Source organism: Panicum virgatum, chromosome 3N (genome assembly GCF_016808335.1).
Source record: "Panicum virgatum strain AP13 chromosome 3N, P.virgatum_v5, whole genome shotgun sequence".
Lineage (NCBI taxonomy): Eukaryota > Viridiplantae > Streptophyta > Magnoliopsida > Poales > Poaceae > Panicum > Panicum virgatum.
In genome coordinates this window covers 29,203,448-29,213,559 of record NC_053147.1, presented here as the reverse complement: position 1 = coordinate 29,213,559, position 10,112 = coordinate 29,203,448, and positions in this window count along the sequence as shown.

The window sequence follows — 10,112 nt, the reverse complement described above, 5'->3', positions numbered from 1 at the left end:
ACCAAATAGGAACACGCGCTCGTCGACTTCCTCCACGCCAACAAGGACACTTTTGCCTGGAAGCCGTACGACATGCCGGGCATCCCTAGGGAGCTCGCCGAGCACGAGCTCCGCATTTTGCCGGGATCCAAGCCCGTCCAGCAACGACTGTGCCGTTTCGATGATGAGAGGTGCAGGGCCATAGGAGAGGAGATAGCTAAGCTGTTAGCTGCCGGCTTCATCAAAGAAGTCTACCACTCCGACTAACTATGTAATCAAGTCCTTTTAAAAAAGAAAACTGGTCACTGGAGGATGTGTGTTGACTACACCAGCCTGAACAAGGCTTGCCCCACAGATCATTTTCCTTTGCCTAGAATACATCAGATAATCGACCCTACCTCTGGGTGCGAGATCTTATCCTTTCAAGACGCTTACTCGGGCTATCACCAGATAGCGATGAAGGATTCCGACCAGCTCGCGACATCCTTCATCACGCCGTTCAGCTCTTACTGCTATGTATCGATGCCGTTCGGTCTCAAGAATGCAGGGGCAACAAACTAGCGATGCATGCAAGCCTGCTTTTCCGACCAGATCAACCCACCGATCGACCCCGACCGGTCGAACCCGCCTCGGGCGACGGTCGCGGTCTACGTTGACGACATCATCGTCAAAACACCACGTGCAGACGACCTGGTCGCCACCCTGAACGCCACATTCGCAAATCTCAAGAGATTCAACATCAAGTTGAATCCCGAGAAATGCACATTCGGTGTACCTAAGGGCAAATTACTCGGATACATGGTGTCCGAGCGTGGCATCGAAGCCAATCGCGACAAAATCGTGGCCATGACCAACATGGGACCCATCCGTGGCGTCAAGGGCGTCCAGAGGTTGACCGGGTGTCTAGCGGCGCTCAGCCGATTCATCGCTCGACTAGGAGAGCGAGGCCTGCCCCTATACAAACTCCTCAAGAAATCCGACACCTTTGTTTGGACGGAGGAGGCGCAGGTGGCCCTCGACCGCCTCAAGGCTCTCTTGTCCTTTCCACCGGTGCTCGTAGCGCCGGATCCCTGCGAACCCCTTTTGCTTTACTTGGCAGCCACTAACCACGTGGTCAGCGCCGCGCTGGTGGTCGAAAGGGAAGAACGGGGACATGCCCTTAAGGTCCAACGGCCCGTTTACTTCGTCAGTGAAGTACTGACCGACACCAAGTCACGGTACCCTCAGACACAGAAACTTCTATATGCAATCATCATGGCGGCCAAGAAGCTGCAATACTACTTCACCGAGCACGAGGTGTTGGTTGTCACCTCGTTCCCACTCGGAGAAGTTGTCCATAACCGCGACGCCGTGGGACGGATTTCTAAATGGGTAGTCGAGCTTATGGGCTATGACATCAAGTTCGTGCCACGCACGGCGATAAAATCCCAGAAATCTCTCACGAGTACTGGACCCTCTACTTCGACGGGTCGGTCATGGGACCCGGCGCGGGGGCCGGGGTCGTCTTAGTCTCCCCAGAAGGAGGCAAGTTCCAGTACGCGGTTCGCCTCCATTTCCCTGCATTCAACAACATTGTAGAGTGTGAGGCGCTCATCAGCGGCCTCCGCATAGCCATCGACATCGGGGCAACCCGTCTGTACGTCTATGGCGACTCCAAGTTGGTAATCGACCAAGTCATGAAGAACTCCAACTACGAGAGCCCTCTCATGGAGGCGTATTGCCAGGAAGTTCGCAAGATGGAGGGGAGATTCCGGGGTCTGGAGCTCCACCACATCCCACGGAAGCTAAACCCTGACGCGGATGCTCTCGCAAAAATGGCCGCCGAGCGCAAGCCGGCACCTAACGGTGTTTTTGTCAATGACCTGAACATGCCGTGGCGCGTGAAAGGCAGCCGTCTGCAAACAAGGCAAAAACAGAGGAAGCAGAGCATGTGCATAAAAACAGAGCACGCTCCCTCCGACCCAGCCCCCGACCAGGCACCCGGGAGCCCAACTTGTCTCGCCACGGGACAATCCGACCAAGGCCAGGCAGACAACACAGTTTGGAGAACTGACCTATTGGCCTACCTCCTCCACGAAGTCCTCCTCGAGGATCGCAATGCAGCCTGCTGGATAGCCCGACGAGCCAAAACCTTCGCTGTAATCGACGGCGAGCTCTACAAGCATAGCCCCTCAAAGACTGGCATTCTCATGAAGTGCATCCCCATTGCCCAGGGCAAGGAGCTCCTTTTCGAGATACACGCCGAGATCTACGGACACCACGCTGCGCCACGCTCATTGGTCGGAAAGGCTTTTCGACAGGGATTTTACTGGCCAACAACCCTGCACAACGCGGAAGACATCGTCCGTGCATGCAAAGGATGCCAGTTCTACGCCAAACAAACCCACTTGCCAGCCCAAGCCCTTCAAACCATTCCCACAACATGGCCGTTTGCCGTATAAGGCCTTGACATGGTCGGGCCACTCAAGAAGGCACCAGAAGGGTTCACCCACTTACTTGTCGCAATCGACAAGTTCACAAAATGGATAGAGGCAAAACCGATAACCACGATCGACTCCAAGGAGGCCGTCAAGTTCATCCTGGACATCGTCTACAGATTTGGGGTGCCCAACTCCATCATCACCGATAATGGGACCAATTTTACAGGTCACTACTTCCAAGAGTTCGCAGAAGGATACGAGATCCGGATCGACTGAGCATCGGTCGGACACCCGCGCACGAACGGGCAAATAGGAAGAGCTAACGGCCTAATCCTCCAAGGGCTCAAACCGTGCATTTTTGACATGCTCAAAAAGTTCGCGGGTCATTGGGTGGAGGAGCTGCCGGCAGTGCTCTGGAGCTTGTGAACCACACCTAACCGATCCATGGGGTTGATGCCTTTCTTCCTAACGTACGGCTCCGAAGCTGTGCTGCCTTCCGACCTGGACTACGGCACGCCAAGAGTCAAAGCCTTTGACCCAGCAACAGCAGCTGAAGCCCAGAGGGACGCCATGGAGATTTTGGAAGAAGCAAGGTTAGCTACGCTCCACGATCGGCTCGCTACCAACAAACTTTACACAGGTACCACGAGAGGCGCATACGGGAGAGGACGCTGCAGGTCGGAGATTTGGTGCTACGACGGGTCATGTCGACGAACGATAAGAACAAGCTCTCGCCACCATGGGAAGGACCCTAGAGCATCGCAGAGGTGCTATGTCCAGGCAACTACAAGCTAAAAGACTCCGATGGTAACATTCTGACCAACTCTTGGAATATTGAACAGTTACGTTGCTTCTTCCCGTGACTCGCACTAGCGGCTCAGTCCAAGTGCCCCGACCCGGCCACTTCCGGCTCGGAGCACTCGGGGGCCCGACACCTGTCGATTTTTTCTCCCCGCACAACACAGTACATTAACTCGGCGCCCCAACCCGGCCACTGCCTGCCCGGAATCACTCGGGGGCCAGACATCTGATTTTCTTTTTTACATGCTCAGAGCACACACACAAACTCTCTGGTATCCAGCACCCCGACCCATACACAGTTGGCTCGGAGCGCTCGGGGGCCAGACCATGGTCTTCGACCATCCTACTTGCCGTTACTTTCTGTTGTTTCATGCCTCTACAGCCCCTTGCCCTGAACACTTTCAGACCAAGGTGCTCGGGGGCCTCACTGGGACAAACCGTGCAGCGCGCACGCATCTTTTTCCCTCATCACACAACACACAGAAATTCTCGCAATCAAATCGCAAAGCAAGAGCAAGAACGCTTTCGAAAAACGAACTCAGGCGAGACGGAAAATGGAGCAAAAATGAAAGACAAACACAAATTTAAAACATAGTTAGGGATGCCACACACACGGTGGACGCCCTAGATGTTCTCCCAAGCCGCACGAATGGCTTGGGGCACATCATTCACACACATTTCATAAATCAAAAAAATAAAAAGCGGCTACCGGACCGGCATCGTGCTCCGTCGCCGCCCAGCCGAGACCCTACGGCCCTTCCAGATCTGGGTCCGTGCTGCGTCGCAGGAGGTCATCGACGTCCATCTCCGCCGCAATGACCCGTCCGAACCCGGCGAAGTGCAGCATGGCCTGCCGACGAGACACCGCGCTCGAGGTCTCCGGGAAGCCGAGGTCGATTCCCCCGAGATGCACCCCGGTGCGCAGACGGACGAAGGCCAGTGCAGCAGCGGCGCCACGGCAGATCCCCAACCTCACCGACGATCGTTTGATCTCGGGGAGGGCATGAAGCTGGTCCACCCGCATGGGCGCCCGCGGCTCCACCACACAGAAGACGGCGAGCGCGCTGTCCTCCAGGGCCACGCGCTGGTCCTCCACCTCACCGAGGTGGCACTGTAGGTCCGTCACCTCATGGCGGACGGCCTCTTACTCCTCCTCCAGCACTATAGGTAAAAAGCATGAGATGCAAGGAAAACAGGGGAAGGAAGACACGATCAAGAATAGAACTCACCAAAGGCACCGGCCTACGCGTCCGCCGCGACATCCCTCGCCGCGCGCACCTCTCCCTTGGCGGCACCCCAGGCCACCTCGACCGCCTGCAGGCTGTCCCGCAGGTGCTCGATCTCAATCGAGGCGGCCGAGTAGCGACCGCGCGCCAGGTCGCACTCCCGCTGTAGAGCCACTATGTCCGGGTTGACTCCCCCGGAGTTGGACCCTGAGGAGGCGGCAGACACAGCAGGCGAGCCTGGCGCGGGCAAGCCTGGCGCCCCAGCGGCCGCGACCGGCGGTGGCGGCGCAACGGATGACGAGGCCGAGCCGCCGCCGGCAGCAGCAGACGCTCCAGCGCCACCCCACGCTGGAGGCTCGCCGGACGAAGAGGACTCAGAGGCGCCAGGACCACCCGACGGCCCCACGCCACCTTGCCCGGGGATCCACGCTCCGGGACCCGACGACGGCACCCTACCACCGCGCAGGTATCACCATGAACACAACAGAACCAAATGCAGGGACGGAAGAATGAGGACAATGCCAAAAGATACCTCCCCCGGAAGAACTCGCGGTGTGCCCGTGGCAAGCCACGCGGCTCGGCGCTGGACTCCTCGTCGCGGGGACGCTTGTCGCCGGCCATTAGAGAAGAATCAACCACGACGACGAATGCAGTTAGAGCTCCACCTTCCCCTCCTTCTCTTTGCACCTTCGCCTTTCTTCAACTTATGGAGGTCGAAAAATTTCAGTTGTACAGACTGTTCAGAGTTAACAGTTTTACACAGGGTTGATCTAAAATCACAAATACCAAGCTAGAAGGCTTCAAAAATTCTCAAAAATTTTCAAAAGTTTGATAACTTAGGGAACATCGTTTTGTATTACTACCCCAAGTCGATTTGAATAATTTAACAGAGGATTAAAATTCGTGTAAACCAATTTCTCTGAATTTGCAGACTATCTAGATGCTCCTTATGATAGGTTTTTAGCCGATTTGGATTGGGATTTCTTCCAAAGATTTCTTTGTTAACTATTTTGAGGATGAATGCAGAACCTATCCGTCCTCACCAAGAAAAAGAATTGCCAAGTAACCTTGGTCTTACGCAAATGACTTTGGTGGCATACATATTACGTCTCTCACTATGTAGCTACTCGATATAGCTAGATAGCCTAGAATTCGATTTCGAATTAGCGTACCTGTAGAAAATTGACAATATAAATTGAACCTTCCGTGCCAGCACTCGAGAAAGCGTTCCCATACATTACCGATCACTATAGAACCGACATCCATACAATTACCGCCGTATGGACAACGTTAAACATACGTCATCGAAACAACGTATTAACTGAGTACCGTCTTTGACGGGGAATTGAATTCCAATTTTCGAACCATTACTCCCCATATAATCAACCGAAGTTGGTATATGGGCAGCAGCTCAAGTAGGCCACTGCTTGAGCTCCAGCATTCGGCTCGCATCACCGAAGGGAAGGTCAGACTTCCTCAGCTGACTGAGTAAGCATACCTCCGTGGCGACGATGTAGTTGCAGAATTTAAATACTGAAAAGTAAAGTGCTGGAAGTTAGCCATACAATATAAGCCACTTGATTATACCCATAAGATCCTCTAGGGCTTTACGTTCTAGACTTGTCCTTGGAGATCCTAAACTCTTTCACAAACTTTAGTAGTTTTGAAGTCAAGTTTTAATTTGTTGTTTCGAAAAAACGAGGCTGCCATCTCTGGTAGGCTGTCTGCGAGCTCTGATGCCAGCTGTGGCAGAACCACCCAAAACTACTGGGCCTGGGTGCACTGATCTTTGTTGCTAAGCAACTCTGACCCAAATTGGCACTCACCGGTAGTTCCTCGAGTGAAGCCTCGATAAAAGCCACGCTATTCCAGGATCAGTAGACAACACTCACACGAAGGTGAGCCCAGAGATTACAACACAGAACATTTCATACATCTCAGAGTGATTGCAGCGGAAAGGAATTTAATTACAAACCGGTTCAGAATAACAAAGTACCACAGAGTTCCATCTACTCAAATTATTCAAGTCTCATTGTTCAGCGGAAGCATTTAAAAGATAACTAGCGAAATAACGTGACGCATGGATAAAGCCCGTACGAAGCGTCACTCAGCGGGAGGGTGGTCAGCACCAGCTGAAGGGCCATCCCACTCAACAGACCAACCCGGAGGCAAGGTACACGGCCAAGTAAGACTCGCAAACAGATCCTCGAAGTTAGTACCTATAAAAAAGTGCCACAAGCAAGGCTGAGTATACTAATACTCAGCAAGGCTGACCCGTCACCGGATATAACATAGTCCGATAACTAGACATGCAAGACTTTTTGGTCGGTGGGTTTGTTTTGCCAAAAACGCCACTAATGTTGATCCTTATTTTTTCAGATTTTATTTAGCCATCTTCCAGTTGGATTAACCATTCTAAGTTTGCATCCAACTCTACACAAACATGGTAGAGCATTCATTTAATCAACCAGCAGTATTATCATCATCATGTTCCACTTGTTACTCTGTGTGACCGAAAACATTAAGCAATCTCATGCCGTGAGAGGCAGACGATTCTGAATCGAATTTCAACCTGGCCAGGGGAACCTAGACCACACGCATGGGGATCGACTTCGCTCCCGCCCACGCTACAGTTCCCCTTTCTTTCCGGTCCGTGGATCCGGCACACCCTCCCCGACTACAGAGCCCGACGTCTCTGCACCCGTACGTCGCGACAAAAATATAAACCCTACTTCTACCAGGAGGGTGCGAGATCGTTCCACTCGCCGGTCCAATCAGGTACTTAAGCATACCGATTACCATATTTCTCGGTATGTGGCTAGTACTTTCAAACGCTTAACGAAATGAGCCACACACCACGACCTTAGCCATTTTTTACTACACCAGTGGGGTATCTCAACTACACAACCCCGCCCGTTGTCCTTATATTTCAGCAGGAATTAAAGTCAGTAAAGTTCCTATTTGCTCGCGAGAGGCAGGAAACCCCTCGGCTTTTACCGTACCTAATTAGCATGGCCACTAGTCGATAAAAAGATCCGGGATCAAACATTGGTACCTAGGGATCATGCATCTAAGGTTTTCGATCAACGCCTAGAACACTTAAATGCAGGAACAGAAATATTACAATACAAAAATAAAATAGATAGATGAATAATAATTCAGAAAATAGTGGGATTATGCTCTGGGGCTTGCCTTCTTGGGCACTGTCAGGCAGAAAAACCTCTGGGGCTTGGCTCAGGTCTTGAGACAAGTTAGCACAGTTCAAATTGACCTCCCGATCCACACGAGAGTCCGCGGGCACCAATTCGTAGTCTCCGTCCGCGAGATTAACCGCTTCTATATGCAATGCGAGATTATGAGTTACTTATGGATAACGATTTTCTTTCCTTCATGATAAAGTTGTAGTTCAACAAAAGTTAATTTAGTGATGTTTTCAACATTCCATTTCATGGGCAGTCATTTATAGAGTAGAAAACACAACTATGTTTCTTCATGAATGGGTGGGGGTTTTGGTTTTCCTTTTTATCATTAAAACATCGCATGCTTTCACTAAATCATAACAGCAACACTACACATGAACTAGTGATGAAAATTAAGTAACGCAGATCCAACTTTGGCATCTATGGCATATAATTCAGCACCTACCCATAAGCAATTTAACTTAACTATTCATGTAAGTAGATTACTCTAGTTGGTTCACCTTTTGTGCAGAACGTTTTACATGGGTTCTGGTGCTACAAATTTTACAGGAGCATTTACAAAGCATCTACTCAGTACTGAATTTTTTCCAGATTTTATTCACTTATACAGCAGAGGTGACAAAAAGAACAAAGATAGCAAGCCATTAGCTAAGATTAAATCTACAGAGAGTTATACTAGGGATATGGTTGTCAAATTTTTACCAGAGCCTAGTAATGAGATAAACATAGTCCACAAAAATTATCGAGTTTTATATCCACCATATAAATTAGTTATGCAATTAACTTAACATGAGTTAGCATAAATTTCTCACAGTTCATTTGACCAGTACTGCATGTCAACTTTTTATTACAGACAGAGCATACTCTAAACAAGAACATGTCCAAGGATCATGATCAGTTATGGTGTAGTTTACTCAGAACAAAAATGATAAATCTAACCATGATATACTAAGCATGATTATTAACTAAAGCTAAACTCAGTAACTGCAGCTCAAAATTTTTAGGCAGGACCACAGAACTAAAGTTAGACTTCAGAAATACATATAGATTTTTCTGAGCACAAGAAATATATATGAAGAATTAAGTTGATTAAACAAGCATAAAACATGGTATATAGCAAATAAACTCTAATAAATCTTAAATTTATGTATTAACAAGGTTTCAGTTACACATGTATGCAGTAAAAATTCCAGAGCAATTTCATGTATATATTTTCCAGTATTAAATCGAGAAAGCCAACAACAGATTAGAGAATCTTGATTGTTCCAACATGATAAATGTTTTGGTTGGGTGCCTTCTTTTTACTGTGAGCTTAAAATCCCATTAGTGATAACATATTCAAAATCAAGGTCATTTGTTGAGTAGAACTTCCTGAACATGCATAGGGTGATTTTCTTATTCTTTTTCCCAGATTAAATTTGGTTGAGTTTCTGCAGATGTGACTGTTACAAAATTTGTAGATCTTGTTACAAGGATTCCAGATCCGTTGAGTTTACATTTTTACGATTTTTCTACGATTTGTTCTGCATTTTAGATGTTCACTGATATACACTGGAATTCTTGCAAACACACCCTTGAACGAAAAAAACAAATTACAACCGGGCCCTTCGCCGGCCTTCTCCGCCGCTGCAGCTCGCCCGGTGGTGTTCTGCTAGGCAGGGCTTACCGGGGCTGCAACGGGGAGGCGCGTGGGAGAGTAGAGATCGAGGAACACCTACCCTGATCGGCGTTCGAGTGCTCGGTGCACGGAATCAAGCTCATCGGCGTCAATGGCGGAGCGGATGTTCGGGTCGCCGGCGTTGTAGGTGAAGGAGGGCTCGGGGTAGGGGAACGGGGCGCGCACGAGCACCGCGAGAGCGTGAGGATGCTCCTGGGGTAACTGTCGTGCTCGGTCTCCCTCTGGGCTGGCCGGTCCGCGGTGAGCCCGAGCTCGCCGGCGGCGGCGCAGAAGGGGAACGGCGTCAGGAAAGGGATTGGGTTCGATTCCGCGCGCGTGGAGCTCAACTGGAAGGTGGAGAAGCTTGTGGGGTGGGCGGATGGAGCAATGCAGGGCCGGGGTGGCTGGTCCGCGCGAGCTAGATCTCGCCGGCCATGGCGGACGGCGGGAGGAGGAAGAAGAAGGAGAAGCCGCGCAACGGCGGGGCTCCAGGGCTACTTATAGGCCAGAGAGCACCTGGGTGAGGGAAGTGGCGTCTGGGGGCGGTCGATTTGGTCCGGGGTGGCTCGACGGCGGGCTGGCGGAGCGAGCGGGCGGCGCTGCGCATGGCGGGGCGTCGTGGCAGCTCGGGAGAGCGTCTGGAACGCGTGTGAGCGTGGGGAGGTGCCAAGGGGCGGGCCAGCTGGCGCTAGAGGGGTTCCCGGGTCCATTTGGCCGTGGGCGCACCGTGGACAAGGTCCACCGGCGGCGTACGGCGGGCGGCAGCGAAACAGAACACCGGGAGGAGAGAGAGATGGAGGTGAGGGCCTTTTTATGATTTCTGAAAATC